We start from the raw sequence: 23,803 nt of genomic DNA, 5'->3' as shown, positions 1-23,803 counted from the left end.
AGAAGATTCGGTCTTTTTGTGGTTCCTTGAGCTTCCTACAAGTTCATCCAGTTTTTGTTTATTTGTTTGTTTTAGTTTTTAAATAGTCTTTGCTTATGTGGTCTAATTCATCTATTTAACTTTGTGTCTTTGTATTCTGTCTTCTACTTGCTCCATTCTACTTATAAGACTTTTCTAATTGAGCTCTCAACTTTTTCAATTTCATCTTCAGTTCAGCTTGAGTTCTCTTCACTATTTCTATCTCTTTGTTGAACTCCATTTACAAATCCTGGATTACCTTTGTTGTTTTATTTAGCCTTATGTTCGTGTTTCTTGCACAGCACTCAGGCATCTATTCTCTTTAAGCTCATTCATCAAGTTGTTTCTGACTTCTTTAAACTCCTTAATTCTTTGAGGTTTATGATTGTTCAGCTGAATTCTTGGTCCTAGGGTCCATCTAGGTAATTATCTCTGAAGAATGTTTCTATGGCACTGTTGAATTGGGAGGGGGCAAATACAGTCTTGACCTTTCATCTTGTTATTGCAGTGACACCTGGGTGTGTGGGCTTCTTTTGTTGCTTCTGATATGAGAACAGCAGGCTGGGCTTATACTCAGGATGTGCCACCCTGCCTCAACCTGGGGCTAGAAAGGGTGCAGGTGGACCTCACCAGCCTGGGCTGGGGCCAGGTCTGGGGATTGGAGAGGGTACATTCAAGGCAGGGTTACACAAACTCACCAGGCTAGACCTAAGAACAGGATGTGTAGGTCAAGGTGAGCCTGAAGAATGGCTGTGGTATAAGTAGCCATGGGTTGATGAGAGTTGTCAGGATGGCTGTCCTGGAAAGAAAACAGAGCACATGTAGCTTACATGTTTCTCTGTGCCACATGACTGGGCTAGAGGTTTCTTGGTGGAGAAGGGTCTGTAATCTAGTGAGTCCCAAAGGAAGGGAAATAAATCAGGAGTTCATGATCCATGGGAAGCAACTGCAGGCCTATCAGGAATTGGGAGGGGGTGCTCCAGAGAGGGCAGATAGAATATCTCTGTCTCCACACCACCAGGATAAGTTAAGATTGAAGAGGCCTAACTTAACATTAGTGCAGCCATGACAGGTTACAGACTAACAGCATAGGGACTAGGCCTTACCATTACAATAACCAGGAAAAGCCACAAACTGTGCTCTGTTGGGAACCAGTCAGAACAGAGAAAAACAAGTATTAAATGCTCTAAAACATAAAGGATAGCTTATATCACTTGTCTACAAGTTGCCAGTTTTCTTGCAGTAACACCAGTACCAATTCCTGTTTGACAACACTTCTTTTTTTTTATTAAGAGATTTTCTATTCAGTTTACATACCAACCACAGGTTTCCCTGTCTTCCCTCCTCCTACCCCTCAGCCTTCCCCTCCAACCCACATCTCCCATTCCCACCTCCTCCAAGGCAAGGTCTCCCACAGAGAGTCAGCAGAGCCTGGTACATTCAGTTGAGGCAGGTCGAAGCCCCTCCTCCCTGCACCAAGACTTCACAAAGTGTCTCACCATAGGCACTAGGCTCCAAAAAACCGGCTCAATCACTAGAAACAGGTCCCAATCCCACTGCTTGGGGGCCCCCCAAACAGTTCAAGCTAAACGACTGTCTGACTGTCTCGCTTATCCAGAGGGCCTAGTCTAGTACCATGGTGGCTCCTCAGCTATTGGTCCACAGTTCATGTGTTTCCCCTAGTTTGGCTGGTTGTCGCTGTGCTTTTTCCAATCATGGTCTCGATATCTCTTGCTAATAGAATTCCTCCTCTCTCTCATTGATTGGACTCCTGGAGCTCCGCCTGGGACCCAGCTATAGATCTCTGCATCTGCTTCCATCAGTCACTGGATGAGGGTTCTATGATGACAGTTATGGTATTCAGTCATCCGACCACCAGAGTGGTCAGCTCAGGCACCCTCTCAACCATTGCCGGTAGTCTATGGTGGAGTCATCCTTGTGGTTTCCTGGGAACCTCCCTAGCACTCTGCTTCTCCCTATTCCCATGGTGTCTTCATTTATCATGGTATCTTTTTCCTTGCTCTCCCACTCTGTTCCCATTCCAGCTTGAACCTTCCACTTCCCTAAGCTCTCATCCCCCATCCCTTGCCCTCTCTTACCCCACCCCCACCCCCAGTTTGTTCATGAAGATCTCATCCATTTCTCCATCACTGGGCGATCCATGTGTTCTTCCTAGGGTCCTCCTTACTAGTTAGCCTGTTGCCCTACTTCTGCCCAGTCAAGAGTTCAACCCCCATCTCAATCTGGTTTGCCCTACCCCCATCTTTTACTCCTTAAAACCCTTCCATAACTGAGCTCAATGTTCTCCCTGATCCAACCACTTTGTTGGAATGCATAGGAAGCCCAAGCTTGAGCTTGCAATAAAGGCTCTTCGCTTTTGCATAGGAACTCAGACTCCTGATGGTCTCTGGGGGTCTCATGATGCGGGAATAACAAAGATGTTCCTGGTAATCAGGTGAGTCCCATAGGGAGAGAAAGGGTCTTGGAGGAGATTAGGATCCCTGGCAAGTCGCTGTGGTGACAGCAGAGTAAAGAGTTGCTGTGTCTGCGAGTTCAGGTCTAGAATAACTTTTATTTATTTGTTTTAAAAGTTCATATCTTTATATACTGTAGCTTGATCATATTCACTCCAAAATTCCATCTACTCACTACCCCAGGACACCCTCTCAACCATTGGCTCCCATTTTCATGTCTTCTCTGTTTTTTTATTTTGTGGTTCTCATTCTTGATTTGTTTTTTAAAACCTCTCAATCCAATTAGTGTTGTCTGATAGAATAATGACTGACCTTGTTGGGTTGATATTATGCAAGTCATGCACAAACAGCTATAGCTCTAGTCAGTACAACATCCATGTAACCTCCAGAAAAATACATCTCATAGCGCTCCTTCCTGCCCTCCACATCTTTCATTCTTTCTTCCAACTCTTTTGCAATGTTCCCAGAACTTTGGTGATCATACTTAGATATCCCACTTAGAGCCAAGCACTCAACAGACACTTAATCAGCATTTTCACTATGAGTCTCTACATTCATTGCTTCTGACTACAGAGAGAAGTTTATCTGGCCAAGGTTGAGTATAGGAGGAAATCTCACAGAGCACTGCAGCTGACTTGAATTCCATAATGTTAGCACATGTGCATTGAACTGCCTTTTGTGACTGTTACCTTTTGTAATGACTACCTTCTGTTTGAAGTGTTTGAATCATATCTGAGTTCTTCCTAAAGGGTTCAAACCCTCTGAAAAACTTGGAAAACCAAGATGCCATGTGACTGAGAATTGCTTTGAATTTGTTTCCTTAGAGGAGCTTCATATAAGAGGTTTGGTAAGCAGAAATTAACTTGCTAAGGTATAAATTGTATAACAATTTAAAAAATGGTCTTTTGTGAAGCAGTGGTAGTCGGTTCACCAGAAACTGGCTCCCCTGCTGCTTCTAAGCAAAAAAATCATCCTGGAGTGACCCTATTTCTTCCACAGATCTGCACAAAACCAAGCAATAATAGTTGAGGGAAACATTAATCTATGGGTATAAGCAATAAATATTCAGAAGGCAGATTAACAATATGCCCATTTAGCAAAATAGCAATAGGTATTTCCCTAGGGGCTATGAATGCAGAATTTAAATCTAATTAGAAATTCTTCAAATCTGATCAGGAGGCAGATGGCTACCCTATAACCTCCATGTCATTATCGCATCTGAGAGCATGTCTCACCTGGCATGTCAGTTTTGCAGCACCCAGGGTCACCATCAGGTAATATCATTGATGACTTTCTCCCCCAGTGTCCTCATAGCACCTCTCAGTACTGTGACATTTACTCAGCATGGAAGAAGTTTCATGTCTGTTCCAACTTGGTTTCCCTACATCCTGTAACAAAAGTATGTTGTGTCTTCAGCAATAAGGTCTTAACTCTATTTCTGGTAGACCACCAAGAGCAACAGCAACAGGCTTTGCTGGTTTTGGAGTCTCTGCATCCTCCCTGACCAGTAACTCTCAGGGAGATACTTCATGCTTGGCACTGGAGTTTCCTTTTAATAACTCATATCTTCTGAAGAAAGCACAGAGCACCCATTGCTCACTAGCCTATATTTATCTAAGTTATATTTTTGATCAGCTTACAAAGTGGTATGTTCATAGGATCTTTCATGCATTGTTGGTTTTGGTTTACTCATCCCACCCACTCCTCTACCCATCACAAAATTTCTATCCTCACTTAAACCTTGAACTACTTAAACTTCACTTAAACATTTTCGATCACAATGGTTCTACTCTGTCTCCACCTCTTAAAGTCTGTCACTCTACCCCTCTCTTGTGCTCATTATAGTTTCCTGACCTCTAGAGACATTCCAAATAGGTCTCTCATGGTTCCACCTCTAGATGAAAGCTACAGGCAATTAATGGCAGCTGACAGAGAGAGAGAGAAAGACTCAGTCTTCTCCTGAGATGAGTCCCTAATAGGTTATCCAATCCCAAGTGATCAACATTAAATATATAACAGCAACACTACATAGACTCGGCACAATGTGTGTGCATGCATGTATGTATGAATGTATATACGTATGTATGTATGATGTGTGGATGTAACAGTCATTAAAGAAGAAAAGGAGAATTTAAGAGGAAAGGAGGGGACACAGGAGGAATTAAAGGGGAGACTAAGAAGGGTGGAAATGATTAAATATGGTATGGATGAAGAAAATTCTCAAAATTCAACTTAAAAGAAACTTTAAAAATAATAAATTAAACATACATGTATAAACATATGGATCATATACATAATATATGATCATATGTCAGATGATCCACATATGACAGAAAAATATGGCATTGTTTCTCTGGGCATGGTTACTTCACTAAGTAGGATATCTTCCATTTCTATCAATTATCTGTGGTTTTTATTGGTCTTTTCTTCTTTCTATATGCATATGTGTGTCTTGTATATGGGTGTACATCTTTGCATGTGCTGGGGCATACATATGTGGGGGGTTATAATGTGTGCCTGTGAGCACCCTAAATTGATATCTGGAATTTTCCTCAGTTGCTCTCACATTTATTCAGGCAGAGCCTCTCATCCATGGGGCAAGTCTAGCTGGACACCTTGCTCTGTGGATCCCTTGACTCAATTTTCTGAGCCTGGAATAACAGGGACCACAATGCAAATGAAGCATGTACAGGGGATCTTGGGAAACAAATTCTAGTCCACATGCTTTTTTTGTCAAACTCATTAACTTGCTGCCTCAGATGTTTTTAAGTGTGACAAAACTGAAAAGGACTTAGATGTGCATGGTAGCAGATATATCCCAGATGAGAGGTCTTAGAGAGCACAGCCTAGGAAGAGCTGAGCTCTCCCTTGGCACCTTAAGCAGACATGACCTGAACCAGGCAGGCCTTGGCCACACTCATTAGTTGTCAGCCTGCTACACTCAGGAGATGTTAGATGTTGTCCTACAGAAGACAATGATTTCAGAGGTGAGTTGGCCCCTGAAGCCAGGCTCTCAATAGCTAATTCTATGAACTCATACTACACTCTGTGATCTCCCCAAATATTCTTCAGTATTTTAGCTAAGGCAGGACAGGCAACTGCCTTGTACTTTGGGAAACCAGCAGGTGCTGAGGGATGAACTTGAATTCTGGTCCATGGGGCATCCTCTTATCTGTTTTGTCTTGAGTTCCTTCCAAAGAAGATGCTGAGATGAGATTTGTGGTCAGGTCCACCTAGAGAGAGGACTCTTCAGATGCAGTGGTTGGAGGAAGGGGGAGTAGGGCAGAAGGGAGGAAGCCAGTGTGCTGCGTGAAGAGTAGGGCAGGTGACATCAAGAGCAAGTGTGTTCGTGTGTTGTCCATTGGCAGGACAGGAAACTGAGACTGGGTAACTTTTGTTATTCCTGTTGTTTGATTGGTTGATTGATTAATTGACTGACCGACTGACAGATTACAGCCCAGGATGTTTCCAAACTCACCATATGGAAAAGCTGGCCCTGAGTTCCTGATTGTCCTGCCTCTGTCTTCTGAGTGATGAATTACAGGACTATACAACCATGCTTAGTGGCCTTTTTGTTTGTGTGTTTAGTTGGTTGGTTTTTTGTTTTTTTTTTTTTAAACTTGTATACTTAATTATACGTTTGGAGTTTGATGTCCAAGAATAAGAAAGACTGTAACTGCTCTGCTTAAGAAAAAAAAAAGTACTCAGGCAAGCAGGTGCCTGCAGGAAAGAAAAGGAAGCCCTTCCCACAACAGCTTGCCCATTTCTAGAAAAAAAAAACCATTGGTCACCTAATAAGGGGACTTCCCCCATGACTCCAGATACTCACACTAGACCTTTGTCCCCAAGGGTCAAATGAGTTTCAGTGGGAACTAAAGACTTCCAAACAGTAGTCACAAACAAGGCTTGTTGTTACCAATGATATCTGGAAGGAAGTACAAAATATGCCTGGAACTGCCAGGCCTAGGGAGAGGGGATCAAGTCTGTCTTGAAACATGAACTTTTTTTTTAATTTATTTTTACTCAATTTACATACCAACCACAGATCCCCCTCACATCCATCCTCCCATTCCCCCTACCCCTACCTCTCCCCCCCCCAACCCATCCCTCATCCCCTCTTCTAAAATGATGAGTTCTTCCATGGGGGGACAACAAAGCCTGGTACACTCAGTTGAGGCAGGACCAAGTCCTTCCCCACTTCATCAAGGGTGAGTAAGGTGTCTGACCATAAGTAATGGAATCCAGAAAGCCAGCTCATGCACCAGGGATAGATCCTGATCACACTGCCCAGTGCCCTTCAAACAGACCCAGCTACACAACTGACTCCCGTATGCAGAGCATCTAGTCCGATCCCATGCAGGTTCCACAGCTGTCAGTCTAAAGTTTGTGAGTTCCTATGAGCCTGGTTCAGTGAAACATGAACTCTAAGCATCCCAAGACCATCCCTTCAGACACACAATCTCAGAACTTACAGAATGATGTTGTCAGGACTACAATGGTGGGGGCCAAAGTGATCTGTCAGGAGCAGACATTGGCTACAATATCTATAATCTCCCCAGTACACCATGGCCTCTTGCAGTAGAGATCACAGCCCCCAATTACAGATGGGAAAGCTGAAGCACAGTGGAGCTATGGGATCATCCCATAGACTGAATGAGGACAGAGTTGTGCCTGTGAACTCACTCTTTATTCTCTGCCGCTAGAGCAGATATGGCACAGAGTAAAACATTAATAAATATCTAGAGTGTGAATGAACATTGTACAGCATTATTATTAATTAGACAAGTGAAGACTTGAACTAGATCCTTCTAGTCTCAATCTCACATTCTTTGCACTGCGCTGTTCAGAATATCCCAGTGCCCACAGCCAGTATGTTGTACAGCTTAGACAGATGTTATCCAGGTGTTGAAGAGTGAAAAGAAAAGAGAAAGAAAAGAAAGAATGAAAGGAGAAACAACTCTACTGTGGACAGTTATGCTCCATCATTCTTCCCTAATTTATGATTCATTTCAGAAATACATCAGAATGAAGAGAGAGAGAATCTTTACCACACTGTGTCCTGGAAAACAGAGGATTTGCTCCAAAATTTCACACAGCTATTACTTCTACAAAAACCTTGCCCAAAAGGCTGGGAGACGTTGGTCTGGAAAAGCTGGAGTAAAGATAAAGGAGAGGAGAGAGGACATCTGATTGAGATCCAAGACTTATTTAACCCAAACCCGGATACGCAGGAAAAGCCTCAACTAGTCGTATTAGAGGGGGCTGCTGGGATTGGGAAGTCAACACTGGCCAGGCAGGTGAGGAGAGCATGGGAGGAAGGCCAGCTCTACAGGGATTGCTTCCAGCATGTCTTCTACTTGAGCTGCAGAGGACTAGCCCAGTGCAAACAGCTGAGTCTGGCTGAGCTCATAGCAAAAGACCAGGCTGTCCCTGCAGCTCCCATCAAGAAGATTCTGTCTCAGCCTGAGAAGGTGCTCTTCATCCTGGATGGTATAGATGAGCCAGCATGGGTCTTGGAGGAGCAGAATCCTGAACTCTGTCTCCACTGGAGCCAGCCACAGCCTGTGCACAGACTGCTGGGCAGTTTGCTGGGGAAATCCATCCTGCCTGGGGCTTTCTTGCTGCTCACAGTTCGGACCACAGACCTACGGAAGTTCATTCCTTCTTTGGGGCAGCCACGTTGGGTGGAAGTCCTGGGTTTCTCGAAGTCTGGACGGAAGAAATATATCTACAAATATTTCACAGAGAAACAAGAAGCAATTGCAGCTTTTAGCTTAATTAAATCAAACCCAGTGCTCTCAACCCTGTGTGTGGTACCCTGGGTGTCCTGGCTGGTTTGCACTTGCCTGAAGCAGCAGATGGAACAGAAAAGAGACCTCTCACTGACCTCAGAGACCACCACAGCCCTCTTCCTGAAATACCTTTCCCAGATTCTTCCATGTCATACTCTGGGGACCCAGCTCAGAGATCTCTGCTCACTGGCTGCTGAGGGGATCTGGAGAAGAAGGACCCTGTTCAGTGAGAGAGATCTCTGGAAGCAAGGGTTATCTGAGGATGTCATTGACACTTTCCTGAAGATGGGTATCCTTCAAAAACAGCCCAGCTCTATGAGCTACAGCTTTGCCCACTTGTATCTCCAGGAGTTCTTTGCAGCAATGTCCTACATCTTGGAGAATAATGAGCAGGGACATAGTAATGTGGAAACCTGCAGAATTGTGGAAACACTGAAGGAAGTCTATGGAAGACATGACCTGTTTGAGGCACCCACTGTGCGATTCCTATTTGGTCTTTTAAGTGAAAAGGGAATGAGAGAAATGCAGAAGATCTTTGCCTGCAGGTTTCCTTGGAAGACAATGTACCTGCGATGGCACATCCGACAGGAAGCCCTATACCATCAACCACGTTCTCTGGGTTTACTGCACTGTCTGTATGAGATTCAGGATAAGGAGCTCCTGACAGATGTAATGGACAAGTATCAAGAAACAAGTGTGCCTGCCCCAGTAGATATGGTAAACCCAGGGTTCCACATAAACCTGGTAGTCCAGACAGATGTGGAGCTCATGGTGGTCACTTTCTGCATTAAGTTTTGCAATTATGTCAACGGACTTCAGCTGAATCCTGGTGCACAGCAGGAGAAAATGATGATGGCCCCCAGGATGGTTCTGTGAGTATCCAGACACAGTATTCTCTCCAGCTTTCCAGTAGATCCAAGGAGCACATATGTTCTGAGCACCAGCAGCACTCTTAGCTGGATCCAGGGCATCAAAATACATGTCATCAGTAATATCTAATTGCTGAATCTGACCACTGTTCTCTACTTGCCTCTGTGTGCCTGACTATGTAATGGGCTATGAGCTTTTATCTCTCTCTATGCCTTAGCAAGAACACACTTCATTCTCTGATTTAAATTTTCTTTACCCTTCACCAGGTTCAAATGCCCTACAGTTACTGACCCTCTCTCTTTCTAGGATTTCTCTCTGAGAAACTGCTCATTCAGCTCCTAGGGCATCATCCCCTATCCACATGATGGTGACCTTGGCCCTGAGGTCTTCCTATCATCACCTCAGAAGATATATGTGTTAGAGTCCCTTGTTTTCCCTGCCCAGATGACTTCCTTGTATGTGTCAATGAAGGTAACATGGCCCTGGCACTCAACCTGAAGAATTCCTAACCTCCTGCCAATCCCAGCAGCAATGTAGACCTCTCCTTCAAGGGTCTCCTACCACTGTGCAGAAGGGATGACTCAGTATCATTACGTGTCTCTCTCCTTTATAGATGATTCATTACGCACTGATTTTATGTCAGGCCCTATCAATCAATCGCAAGAGGAGACATAGAGTTGCTGCCCCAAGGATTTCAGAACTGGGAGAGAAAACAGCCAACTACTCTAATTAATAGGACTTGATTCTTGCAAATATCAGGGACATACCAATTGTCTTGAGTTGAGGACTTAGACACCAATCTGAACAACGCAGTAAGAGCCCATGTGGATAACAAATAACTTACAAGTAGTGGAGTGAAGGTTAGAGAACAGGAAGAGAATGAGGAGAGGAGGGGAAACTGATCAAAGAGAACAAACGTGATCAAACTGTCTTATACATGTAGGAAGATGTCTCAATGACTCTTGTTTTATATGAGTAGGATGGACTAACAAAAACATACTTGCTGTAGAAAAGTGAGGACCTATCAATTATCAAAACAACAAAAATTGCTATTAACCAGAATTCCATTTCTCAGAGAGGATAGCATTAAGAATTGGGATAGTTAGTTGAGCTTGGTAATGCCCACTTGGCTTCCCAAACTCAGAAGGCTGAGGCAAGGTCTGAAGTCCAAGTCCAGCCTCTGCTACGTAGTGGGAAACTCTCAAAATATCAGAGAAAATGGATGTTACTCATTTTGTAGAGAGATTACCTGGTATATTGGTAATCTTTCTGTTACTGTAATAAAATACCATGGCCAAGACAACTTATAGAAGAGTTTATTTGGGCTTATGGTCCAGAGGGACAAGTGTTCATCATAGCAGAGGGAAAGGGTGTGACTGGAGCAGCAGCTGAGAGCTCATTTCTTGAACCAGTAGCAAGAAGCAGATGGAGTGTTCTGGGAATGGCTCAAGGCTTTGAAATCTTAAATCCTGTCCCAGTGACATATTTCCTCCCACAAACCACAACTCTTAAGCCTCCCCAAAGAGTACCACCAATTGAGGACCAAGCATTCATATGCCCATGACTGAGTGACATGTCATTCAAAACACCCCACCTAATAAGTCCAAGACCCTACGTTTGATTCACAGCATGAAAGAAAAAAATGTGATATGCCCTTTAATCTTTTCTGTATATATTTTTCTGTTGGATTACTGAGCCACCCTACCTCTGTTACTTTATATTCGCATTTATTTTCTTACTGATTCAAGGCTGTCTACTCTGGTACTAAAGGTCTAGCACAATATCATTCTGAATAATCTTATGATATTGTCAAGGGAATAGTGAATTGGATCATTTTCCTGCTCTTGGCCAGTATAAGACAATTCCAAGTGTCTATGGTTATAAACAAGTGAGCCTTGAATGACCTTGATACAGATGTTGCAAGCCCAAGTGGTCTGCTATGGGGCTTCAGAAGACTTCTGGGTATGCACAGAGACAGAGACCAGATAGAGCAAGAGAAACAAGGAACACCAGCCTGCTTGCAAAGGACAGTGGCCTTAGGAGCCTGGGGACAACCCCATGGGAAAGGGAGAAGCTTCAGCTGTTAGTGAGAAATAAAATCTGAGGGAAAAACTTAAGACAAGGCAGGGAGATCAGCAAGGAGGCCTTTGCTGATCTAGGCAACCAGGTGGAGGCTGGCCAAAGTCAAGGAATCCAAAATGGCAGGTGAGTGTCTTAGTTAGGGTTTCTATTGGAAAGAGACACCATGACCACAGCAACTCTTACAAGAAAACATTTGATTGTGGTGGCTTATTTGCAGTTCAGAGATTCAGTCCATTATCATCATGGTGGTGTGTGGTGATATTTTGTTTGTCCTCTAACAAATAAACCTTGCCTGGAGATCAGAGTGTGGAGCTAGCCACTAGACAGACATAGAGGCCAGTCAGTGGTGGCACATGCTTTTAATCCCAGCATTTAGGTGGTGCAAACAGGAAGTGATATGGCTAGGTGGAGAGAGGAATATAAGGCAGGAGGAGACAAGAGCTAGACCCCCTTTCAGTCTGAGGATTCCTCCTTTACTTCTCTGATCTTTCAGCATTTACCCCTATATCTGACTCTGGGTTTTTATTATTAAGACCAATTAGAAATTCGTGCTACAGTGGGACAAGGCGGTGTTCAGGCAGACATGGTGCTGGAGAGGTAGCTGCTATATGTTCATATGCAGGCAATGGGAAGGACTGTCTCACTGGGCATGTCTTGAGTGTATATGAGACCTCAAAGCCTGCCTCTGCAGTGACATCCTTCCTCCAGGAAGACCACACCTACTCTAACAAGGCCACATCTCTTAAAATCCACCCCTTTGGGATCCATTTTCTTTCAAACCAACACAGTGAGCAACTTCTGTGTGTGCGGTTCATAATGGTGCCTCTTGTTTTTTTGTTGTTGTTGTTGTTTGAATAGCACATTCTGAGGTTCCACTTTCAGTCAGTATAAATACTAAACATGCATCAAAATGACCATTCTTTGGGGGCTGAGAGAGTGGGTCCACTCTTAAGAGAGATTGGTGCTCTTTCAGAGAGTGTGAATATTTCCCAGCATCCACATCAGACGTCTTCCCCCACCTTGCTCACAACCACCTTTATCTACAGTCCCAGAGGATCTGAGGGAGACAAAAGCAGGTGAGTCTCAGTGAGTTCAAGGCCAACCTGGTCTACAAAGTGAGTTCCAGGACAGCCAAGACTGTTACACAGAGAAACTCTGTCTCAAAAAAAAAAAAAAAAAAATCCAGAGGATCCAATGCCCTGCTTGAAGCCTCTGCCGGTTTCTGCATGCATTGAGTGCACACAGACAAGCAGGCATACCAACATACACTGTCTTAGTATGTGCTTTTATTGCTGTGAAGAGACACCTTGACAATGGCAACTCTTTTTTTTTTCTTCTTTCTTTTTTTTTTTATTTTTATTTTGCAATACAATTCAGTTCTACATATCAGCCACGGATTCCCTTGTTCTCCCCCCTCCCGCCCCCCTCACCTTCCTCTCAGCCCACCCCCCATTCCCACCTCCTCCAGGGCAAAGCCTCCCCCGAGGACTGAGATCAACCTGGTAGACTCAGTCCAGGTAGGTCCAGTCCCCTCCTCCCACGCCGAGCCAAGCGATCCTGCATAGGCCCCAGGTTTCAAACAGCCAACTCATGCAATGAGTACAGGACCCGGTCCCACTGCCTGGATGCCTCCCAAACAGATCAAGCCAATCAACTGTCTCATCCATTCAGAGGGCCTGATGCAGTTGGTGACCTCTCAGCCATTGGTTCATTGTTCATGTGTTTCCATTCGTTTGGCTATTTGTCCCTGTGCTTTAGCCAACCTTGGTCTCAACAATTCTTGCTCATATAAACCCTCCTCTTTCTCATTAACTGGACTCCCAGAGATCCACCCGGGGCCTAGCCATGGATCTCTGCATCCAGATCCCTCAGTAGTTGGATGGGGTTTCTAGCATGACAGTTAGGGTGTTTGGCCGTCCCATCACCAGAGTAGGTCAGTTTGGGCTGTATCTCGACCATTGCCAGCAGTCTGTTGTAGTGGTATCTTTGTGGATTTCTGTGGGCCTCTCTAACACTTTGCTTCTTCCTATTCTCATGTGGTCTTCATTTACCATGGTCTCCTATTCCTTATTCTCCCTCTCTGTTCTTGATCCAGCTGGGATCTCCTGCTCCCCCAAGCTCTCTTTCCCTCGACTCTCGCCCTTCATTACCCCCACTCATGTCCAGGTTGTTCATGTAGATCTCTTCCATTTCTCTGTCATTGGGCGATCCCCGTGTCTTTCTTGGGGTCCTGTTTTCCAGGTAGCCTCCCTGGTGATGTGAGTAGCAGTCCAGTCATCCTTGTTCCACATCTAGTATCCTGCTATGAGTGAGTACATACCATGTTTGTCTTTCTGAGTCTGGGATACCTCACTCAGGATGATTTTTTTTAGATCCATCCATTTGTCTGCAAACGTCATGATGTCATTGTTTTTCTCTGCTGAGTAGTATTCCATTGTGTATATGTACCACATTTTGTTTATCCATTCTTCAGTTGAAGGGCATCTAGGTTGTTTCCATGTTCTGGCTATTACAAACAATGCTGATATGAACATAGCTGAACAAGTGCTCTTGTGGTGTGGTTGAGCATTCCTTGGGTATATGCCCAAGAGTGGTATAGCTGGATCTTGGAGGAGATGGATTCCCAATTTTCTAAGAAAGCAGACAATGGCAACTCTTATAAGAAAAACATTTAATTGAGATGATTTGCGTACAGTTTCAGAGGTTCAGTCCATTAGCATCATGGTGGAGAGCATGGCAGATGTGAAGGCTACATCTTGATATGCAAGCCACAGGAAATTGACTGACATCTTCAGTGGTATCCTGAGCAAAGCAGACCTCAAAGTCCACCCCCACAGTGACACATTTCCTCCAACATGGCCACATCCACTTCAACAAAGCCACACCTCCTAATAGTGCCACTCATTATGAGATTATGGGTGCCAAAGGCATTCGAACTACCACATACACATAAAGTAAAATAAATAAATAAGTAAATAAATAAATAAATAAATAAATAAATAAATAAATAAATAAATAAAGCTTTTTAAAAACACCATTCTTCAAAGCTTAGTATTTGGTATCCTTAACATTCTTTGGTTTTGTAAATTAAAAGAAAGCATCCTATACTTTTGATTTAGTCAAAGTTAGCCATCTCTAATCCATGTTTTGGAACTTGTGGTTTTATTTTTAGTTTATTTTGCTGTTGGTTGTTTACAGTGTTAGGGATCAAATGTTGCACACACCAGGCACATAGTTACCCCCACCCCTAGGGGTTTGTAACAGGATAGTTTAAAATTCACCATTCTCCTGCCTCTGTATGCTTGGTTTCTGGCATTAATGGAATGAACTAACACTCAGGGTGGTTCTCTCTATCTTTCTCTCTGTCTCTCTCTTTCTCTGCCTGTGTGTGTGTGTGTGTGTGTGTGTGTGTGTGTGTGTGTGTGTGTGTGTCTGTGTATCTCTGTCTCTCCCTGTCTCTATCTCTATCTATCTATCTGTCTGTCTGTCTGTCTGTCTGTCTGTCCTCTCCCCCTTCTCTTATAAAGATAAAGGACACATGGACCAAGACATCTGTAATGTTTATGACCATGCTCAACATCCCACCACAGAGTCACTCTCAACCACCTCTCCTGAGCTCTCTTCCCACCTCCCCTTTCCAGTTTTCCTTTATGAGACTCTGGAATTCTGTTCCAAAGGAAATAAGTATATTTACATCAAAAGGAAGAGGCTGTCTGAATTACCAAGATCATCTTTGTGCTTGTAGATTATAAAGAAGAGATGTTAGCCACCTGCTCACACCCTGTGGGACACCTAGACTAATCAGAAAGAGACATACAAAATGAACACACAGCATGCTATGAAAAGGATACAGATGTTGGAACAAAGTAGCATGTAGAAGCTGGTGATCCTGGGGATAGCATATTGAGGCCTAGTGCTCAGAGTGAGAGAAACCTAATCTGCTGTGTGAGACTGTGCACCTCAGATCATGCACACATGGTTCATATCCTTCATGCTCTTCTCTTTCTCTCTTCCCCTCAGGTCCAGGTGGACCCCAATCACTAATGCCAGTTGGCAGATTCTCTTCTCCACTCTTGAGTTCACAGGAAACCTGAAGTTCCTGGACCTAAGTGGAAATCCACTGAGCTACTATGCACTGCACAGTCTTTGTAGGACCCTGAGATGCCCTGGATGTCACCTTAGGACATTGTGGTGAGTCTGGCCTGGGTTCTTCCCTGAAGCTGGGGTGGATTTCAGGATTGCAAAGGCAAAAGCTGGGTCTGGGGTGAGGTTTAGTATTTATCCAATGTTCACCAAACATACCTGATCACACCAGTAACAGATGCCAGACTTGTTATGAAAATCAAATGGCTTCTACTCTTGAGGATCATGAAAGACTGGCATTCAGCAAGGAGCCCCACTGGCTATTGCTAACGACAGGCCCATGAGTTCTCCAGGAGCAAACTTCCTGAGTAAGTGGCTACAGCAGAGCTGGAGAACACAGAGGAAGAGGCTAAATGAAGCAGGAGGGAAGAAAGCTCCAGGCCCAGGGAATGGCGTCTCCCCATTCCCTCCTGCTCTCTGCCCTTGTAACCAGCCTTCTACCTTGTTTGTACGGACTCCATCTTTACTAAGATTTCACATAACAAGTGAGATCATGCCCTATTCTGTGGCTGGTGAATTTCACTTCAGATGGCTCTTGAAATATACCAGTCAGCTTTCCTGGGCCTTGTGGATTTCTGCCATGGCCAGTCAACAGTACAGTGGTACCCAAACTGTACTCCATTGCTCCTGCAGCTCAGCTGTGGGAAACATGGGACTATCCACTCAGACTAGAAAAGTCACTCCAAAGAGCTAAGCACTGTTATCACAGCATACAGTGCTCACAAAGGGAGACCTGAGCTCAATTTCAAAGCACAATGAGCCCTAGAGAAGCTGATGGTGAGCATCTCCCATGCAGGCTTGTCAACTGTGGCCTCACATCCAGCTACTGTGCAGACCTGGCCTCAGTGCTCGGGTTCAGCTCCAGCCTGACTCAACTAGACCTGCAGCTGAATGACCTGGGTGACCATGGTGTGAGGCTGCTGTGTGAGGGGCTCAGGAATCCTGCCTGCAAACTCAGAATCCTGTGGTAAGTAAGGCCTCAGAATTTACTTTCGAGCAGGAGGTAAAGGAATGGACACAGGTGCTCTGCTAGATGACAAGACATAGAAAAGAAAAGGGACAAATAATGCACAGTCAGCCTGGCTCCTGACCAACTGTGCCACTTACACCCTGGGACTTGGGTAAGTCACTATCTTCTCTAAAACTCAGTTTCTTCATCTATTAAATGAATGACATATCCACCTCATGGATTGAAATGACATAAAATGTACATATGTAAAAACAAAGACAATACCAGGTAGGTAGCTGGACACAGTGGAATCATACGTTTTAGCAAGGCTGTATATCCTAACAGACTCCCAGGTTTGCCTTACTCCAGGACAGTGCTTCAATCATTTATTCATTCATGAATCTGTGCATGCATGCATCCATATCAGGACCCCTGTGTACCAAGCATTGGTCCAGACCCTAGGGATAGAATCACAAACACACATGGCTCTGTCCTCCTGAAGCTTGATGGAAAGAGACAGACATATCACCTGTCAGCCATGATTCAGTATGGACCATCTCCACTGAATGCTGTGCAGCCAACGGTATTATGAGAATGTAGTGCTGTGAGATTCAATTTTATTGAACAGGCCAGGAAGGCTACTCCTAGGCCTGAGAGAGAAATAGGCCTTGGTTGGGACAACCTGGAGACAGCAGCCCAGGTAAAGGCAGAGTTGGAGAAAGCTCTGGAACAGAAAGTGGTTGGAGCCCTGGAGGGCCGTGGGGCCATATAGGAGTTTGTCATGGTCCTCTTTCCAGAATCCCTAAGGGGATATGGCCATGACCTCCAGCCACTGGGAATGCTGATGGCTACAGTGCTGCCATTTTCCAACAAGAGCACCCTCATTTCTGGTCATATACCTTTCCCTGGGACAGTCTGTTTCCAATAACTGACCTGTGGGGGTGGGGTATAAAGGTCCAGCCCCTCATTTCAGCTCTGGAACGTTCCAAAGGTCATTACCCTGGATTCAGATCTCCCTGAATACTGAACAGGCCCCACTGAGACTGTGTCATGGATACATCTCCCCCCACTCAATCTGCTGCTCTTCATCCTTTGTCCTGGTTTTGACTGAGGAATAAGCTTTAGTAAGTCTCCTCACTAGCTTCATCTAAAGACAACAGAGTCCAGGATCCTGGACCCTGAGGCCTCATGATCCTGTGGTGGATCCCAGAAGAAACAGCTCCCTCTTGTACTTGCAGGCTGGACCAGGCCCCTCTCAGTGACCAGGTGATGATGGAGCTCAGGGCCCTGGAGGCAAAGAATCCACAGCTGCTCATCTCCAGCACATGGTAAGGGGTGGAAACAGACTCCTACAGGTCAACCCAGGCCCTCTGTGGCTGCTCCAGACCTGAGAGGTGGGAAAAGAGTCCTGAGGTGATAAGAATGACAAATAGAGCCAGGAAGAAACCAGGAACCACAGCAATCCAAGTGAGAATGGGTTATGTATGTCGGGGGTTGTCTTTTTTTCTTTTAGAAAAAAAAAAAAGAATTATATAACATGCCTACATAAGTTCTTTCATTGGAAAAACAAAGAATATGAAAGGTGAGTTAGTGGTGAGTCCTCTGGGCACAGCAAGTGTGTTAATGGTAGGCACTAGGAAACCCAGACCACTGGAACAATGAAAGCAGAAACCACGTTTTAAACGATACAGAAAATCTCTTAGAGGACAAAACCACATGGGTATCACTGTCCCAACCCTAATGCTCACACACATATATACACAGGAGTATGTTCACACCACACACACACACACACACACACACACACACACACACACACACACTGTACTATGGAATATAAAGTCCCAGGAGAAGAAAGTCATTTTCCATCCACAGGGGCTGTGCTGAAGCAACATGCTCTCCCAGGTTAGACAATTCCAGTTCATAACCACGAATTCCATCTGTCTTCTAGTTCCTAGCTGCCATACTGTACAGGAAACAGAGGGTCCTATAGGCATAGAAAGGTCATCCATTCATTGAACAAACATTTGTGCAATATTCACTGTGCATCACACACTGTTTTGGGATCTGAGGGCACACAGGTTAACATGGTAGACATTGCTCAACATGCATTATCTCATCCAGCGGTGAGGGGAGACTAGTTCTTCACAATCCAGGGAATTGTACCTGGGAACCCTATGAGTGCATTGTTGCTCTTCTGACCTCATCCTAAGCTGAGGTGAGCTAAGATGGGCTCTCAAAGATGGGAAATATGGGTTGAGCCAAGAAGAAAATTTCAGGCAGAGGTGGAAGATAAGGAAGCAGAGAGAGCAGCTCCATTGAGAGACAGGAAACCATGCATGAGACCATCTGCTCTGCCTCACCAACACCTGGGAGTTCCAAAGAAATGCAGATTCTCAAGTCCCACTCCATCCCTGCTGACTCAGAATCTCGGGTGGGGAAGCTTCCTTCAGTGAGCTTTCTGGTTTAGCAGGCTGTTCAGGTGACATTTGAGCACAGTGATTTGAGAGCCACTGGTCTACAGTTCAGTGAGCAGGAAAGAGTGACATAGGAAGGTCTGGAGAGGGACAGGCACCACAGCAAGAACTATGGGCAATGCTGAGTCTTTTATTTCTCCCCAGAGGAAATGAGAGGCGTTCCAGCGCTTCAGCCGTGAAAGGGCATCTCCACCCATTTTCTTATGGTCAGCTGCTATGTAAAAAATGAGCTAGAAGGCACCAGATTAGAAGCAAATTTGCCTGTCAGAGGATGCTGCAGAGGTTCAGGAAAATGCTCGCTCCATATTGGGACCAGGGCAGAGTCCATGGTTGGGGAGAGAGAACAGAAAGGAGAGAGATTTGGGAGGTACTGTCTAGGTGATTAGCATTCAGGGTGAGTTTGTTTTGCGCAGCTATAACACAATGTCTGACACTGGGCACTTAACATAAAGCATTGAGATTATTTCTGGCAGTTTGGTTTACAAGGAAGGGCAAGGGCATAGACCCTACATCTAGAGAAGCCCTTCTTCCTGTTCCATCTGACTGCACAACTGGGAGCTCAGAGAATGAGAGGCCAAGGTGACTTTTGTGGCAAGTCCTGTCAGGCCACAGGAATCTATTTCTGTGATGATGACGTTAACCCCTTCATGATCTCACTGTATCTTATCCTTCATCCTGTCAGCACTGTGGCATTGGGAATTAACTTTCTTTTTTTTTAAGTTTTTCTCATTTTATTCCATAGAAGGTTAAAATGATAAGATTAATAAAGCATTGCATATATTAAGAATATCCAACCTTATATATGCTAATTATCTGAAAGTATATATATTGTTTCCTTTTAATATTTACCATATTTTATTATAATATCTGAAAAACAGATTTAAACAGTCATGTGTACTTATATAGATATGTACGTTCTTTTTCTTTACTTATTAGAAAAGATTAAATTTCTGCTTCTTTCTGCAATGGAAGTGAATTTCCAAGTTATATGTCCTTACATTAGTGCAAGCTACATAATTCAACATTCAGTTTGACCATTTTCTCTATGTATTGTGCTTGTCTCATTTTTGTCTCAGAATAATAGCAATAGTCCATCAGGTATAGTCCATAACTGACCAGATTTCACAAAGTGATACATACTATGTAAAAGTGTCATCTCATGATAAAGACCATTAAAATGATGAAAAAATATAACCTGTAAATTGTTTTCAGAAATAATGTATAGCATACAGACAAGGCAGTATAAATTTCTGACACATAATTTTATAAGATGTTTATTTCAGTACATTAACTATGAATATGTTAACAAAATTTATGAAAATTTATAGTACTCACAGTGATTATGTGTGTATTGGGCAGAGTTATCTAGATTAATAGACCCAATAAAACACATACATAGTATGAAAGTATTTGGGATTGTGGATAAAGAGTTCAGTGCTTACAAACACTTGCTGCTTTTGTTGAGTACTGTCATTCAGATTCCATCATCCACATGGTGGCTTATAATCATCTGTAAGTCAATTTCAGAACTCAGAAGACCTCTTACTACCTCCATGGGCTCTAGTTACCTATGTGATATACTTTCATACACTCAGCAACTCACTCATACATACAAAGTTTTTAAAAAGTAAATTGTGATTTACTAGATTGTCTTACATGACAAGGGCTGGGTGGTCCAACAACACTATGTACATGCTGGTGAGACAGAGAGATTAGTATGTACTCAATGAATGAAATTATTTGTATCCGCACTTCTAGTCCAATGCAGAATACTTGCAGTATTGTGGACAATCACTGGTTTCAGGTTCACTTTGGTAGTTTAAAGCTGAAGGGAGTTATCAACACATCTCAATAGACATAGTGATTGGTGTGCTCACTAAAGACAAAGAATTGAAGGAAGAATATCTTGGATGCCCATTAGAAATTGTTGCTTACTTTGAATGTGGTTTCCCCCATTAGTAAATATTATCTGAAAATGTCCTTACAGAAAGACTCACAGATGTATAGCCTAGGTATTTCTAAAGCTCATCAAATTGACATTGATGGATAACCACTACAATTCTTTCTTTGCCATCTTGACTCCAAACCACATCTTGTAGCACCTTTTATTTCCAAATAAAGATAACAGTAAAGTCAAAATTCTATGTAAGATGATGAAAGTTTTCCACCTACAACCCAAAATGCACTGAGTCTTCTTCCCAGAATATCTGGTAAAACACTTGAGGAATTATCATTTTAATGGTCCATAATTTAAATTTGATAATAGAGTTTTAGTAAAATTTAACTCAATTTATGTTATGGTACTATGGACATTAAAAAAAAAGGAAAGAACATGAGTATCTGTAGGCCAATTTCTAAATGGTCTTACTAAGTAAAAAACACGGAGTTGGATATAGGGGTGAAAACCTGAGAGATCAGGGAAATAGGGAAAGCCACAGCTAACCTTACCTCACCAACTCCGCAGCTTCCAAATGCAACTTACTTTCTGTCTACCCATACCTATATGCCTTGCTGTTCTGCCTTCTGATATGCTCTCTCTTTCCAGCTACATCACTTCCTCTTCCTGCCCAGCTCTGTCACTTCCTGTCTGTCTGTACAGACCTCCAGACCTCCATGGTTAACTAGTGTTGGAATTGAAGGCATGTGCCACCACGCCTGGCTCTGTTCCCAGTGTGGCCTTGAACTCACATAGATCCAGACAGATCCCTGCCTGCCAAGTGATAGGATTAAAGGCCTGTGCTACTGTTGTCTGACTTTTGTATTTACTTACAATGGCTGGCCTTTTCCTCTGATCTTCAGGCAAGTTTTATTTATTAAAGCACAAATAAAATATCACCACATTTCAGCACAAATAAAATATCACCACAAGTATCTACTTCATGTATACAGCTATATTCTTTGTAAAAGGAGGAAAATGTCTTTACTATTACGATCTTCTTTTCAGTTGCTAGTCTCATAACTATTGTTGATATTTATAACCACTTACTTTTACTTCAATTCTGCATTCCCTCCACCCTCTGCAAGACTCCAAGCTGATACGTGTTCTAGAGCTGCAATTATGTGTGACTCCTTTATTCCTGAAGAGTCAGGAATATTCATCATCCTCAGTAGATAATGTGGTTTTTTTTATTATTTAATATCTATTTTTTTACTAACAAAATTCTTTTATTTGTTTTACATACTAAAGATGCCTCTCTTCTTTCCTCCCACCCCTCCAGCTTTTCCCTCCCAACTATCCCCCTCCCCATTCCCTACAACAAGAAGGTAAGGCCTCCCATGAGGAGATACATTTAGTAGAGGCAGGTCCAAGCCCCTCCTCCTGCCTCAAGGCTGTTGGAGGTGTCCCATCATAGAAGTGGGCTCCAAAAGGTCTGCTCATGCACCAGGGATGGATTCTGATCTTACTGACAGGGGGGTCTCTTAAGTAGATCATGCTACACAACTGTCTTGCTATGCAGAGGGCCTAGTCCAGTCTCATGCAGGCTCCACAACTGTTGATCTAAATTTCATAAGTTCCCACTCGTTTGGTTTGGTTGTCTCTATAGGTTTCCCCATCATGATCTTGATGTCTCTTGCTCATGTAATCTCTCTTCTCTCTCTTCAACTGGACACCCAGAGGTTGGCCTGGTGTTTGGCTGTGGATCTCTGCCTCTGCTTCCATCAGTCACTGGATAAAGGCTCTATAGTGACAATTAGGGTAGTCACCAATCTGATTACAAGGAAAAGCAAGTTCAGGCATCCTCTCTACTATTGCTAGTAGTGTAAGCTGGGGTCATCCTTGTGGATTCCTGGGAACTTCCCTAGCATGCAGTTTCTCCCTATCCCCATGATGTCTCCCTCTAACTCTTTCATTGCTCTCCCACTCTATCCCAGTTCCAGCTAGACCATCCTGTTCTATTATGTTATCATCCCCTAGTCTCCATTGCTAACCCCTTATCCCCATTTTATTCACAGAGATCTCATCTGTTTCCCCTTCTCCGGGCTATCCATTCATCCCTCTTTGAGTCCTCCTGGTTAGCTAGCTTTTCTAGTGCTGTAGGTTGTATCTATTATCCCTTTGCCATCCACTAATGAATGAGTACATACCATGTTTGTCCTTCTGAGTCTGGGTTACCTCACTCAGGATGATATTTTCTAGTTCCATCCATTTGCCTGCAAGTTTCATGTCATTGTTTTTCTACTGCTGAGTAGTACTCCATTGTGTATATGTACCACATTTTCTTTATCTATTCTTCAGTTGAGAGGCATCTAGGTTGTTTCCAGGTTCTGGCTATTAGGAATAATGCTGCTATGAACATAGGTGAACATGTGTCCCTGTGGTATGATTGAGTATTCCTTAGGTATATGCCCAAGAGTGGTATAGCTGGATCTTGAAGTAGATTGATTCCCAGTTATCTGAGAAACCACCACACTGATTTCAAAGTGGCAGTATGAGTTTGCACTCCCACCAAGAGTGGAAGAGTGTTCTCCTTGCTTCACATCCTCTCCAATATAAGCTGTCTTCAGTGATTTTTATCTTAGCCACTCTGACAAGTATAAGATGGTATCTCAGAGTCATTTTGATTTGAATTTCCCTGGTGACTAAGGATGTTGGGCAATTCCTTAAATGTCTTTCATCCATTTGAGATTCTTCTGTTGAGAGTTCTCTGTTTAGCTCTGTAGCCCATTTTTTAATTGGTTTGTTTGGTATTTCTTGTATTCTCTATATATTTTGGAGATCAGCCCTCTGTCAGATGTGAGGTTAGTGAAGCTCTTTTCCCATTCTGTAGGCTGCTGTTTTGTCTTATTGAAAATGTCCTTTGCATACAGAAGCTTCTCAGTTTCAGGAGGTACTATTTATTAATTGTTGCTCTCAGTGTCTGTGCTACTGGTGTTATATTTAGGAAGTAGTCTCCTGTGTCAATGTGTGCAGGAGTACTTCCTACTTGCTCTTCAATCAAGTTCAGTATAACTGGTTTTACATTGAGGTCTTTGATCCACTTGGACTTGAGTTTTGTG

At 43.5% G+C, this 23,803-nt stretch overlaps 1 pseudogene; it reads left to right on the top strand.

Annotated features, from left to right (window-relative positions):
- Window positions 1-23,803, top strand: part of LOC131917010 (NACHT, LRR and PYD domains-containing protein 1a-like) — a 51,350-nt pseudogene that overhangs the window by 12,371 nt on the left and 15,176 nt on the right.

Source organism: Peromyscus eremicus, chromosome 8a, assembly GCF_949786415.1.
Source record: "Peromyscus eremicus chromosome 8a, PerEre_H2_v1, whole genome shotgun sequence".
In the NCBI taxonomy this organism is placed as follows: Eukaryota; Metazoa; Chordata; class Mammalia; order Rodentia; family Cricetidae; genus Peromyscus; species Peromyscus eremicus.
This window is presented reverse-complemented; position numbering and strand designations above follow the sequence as displayed.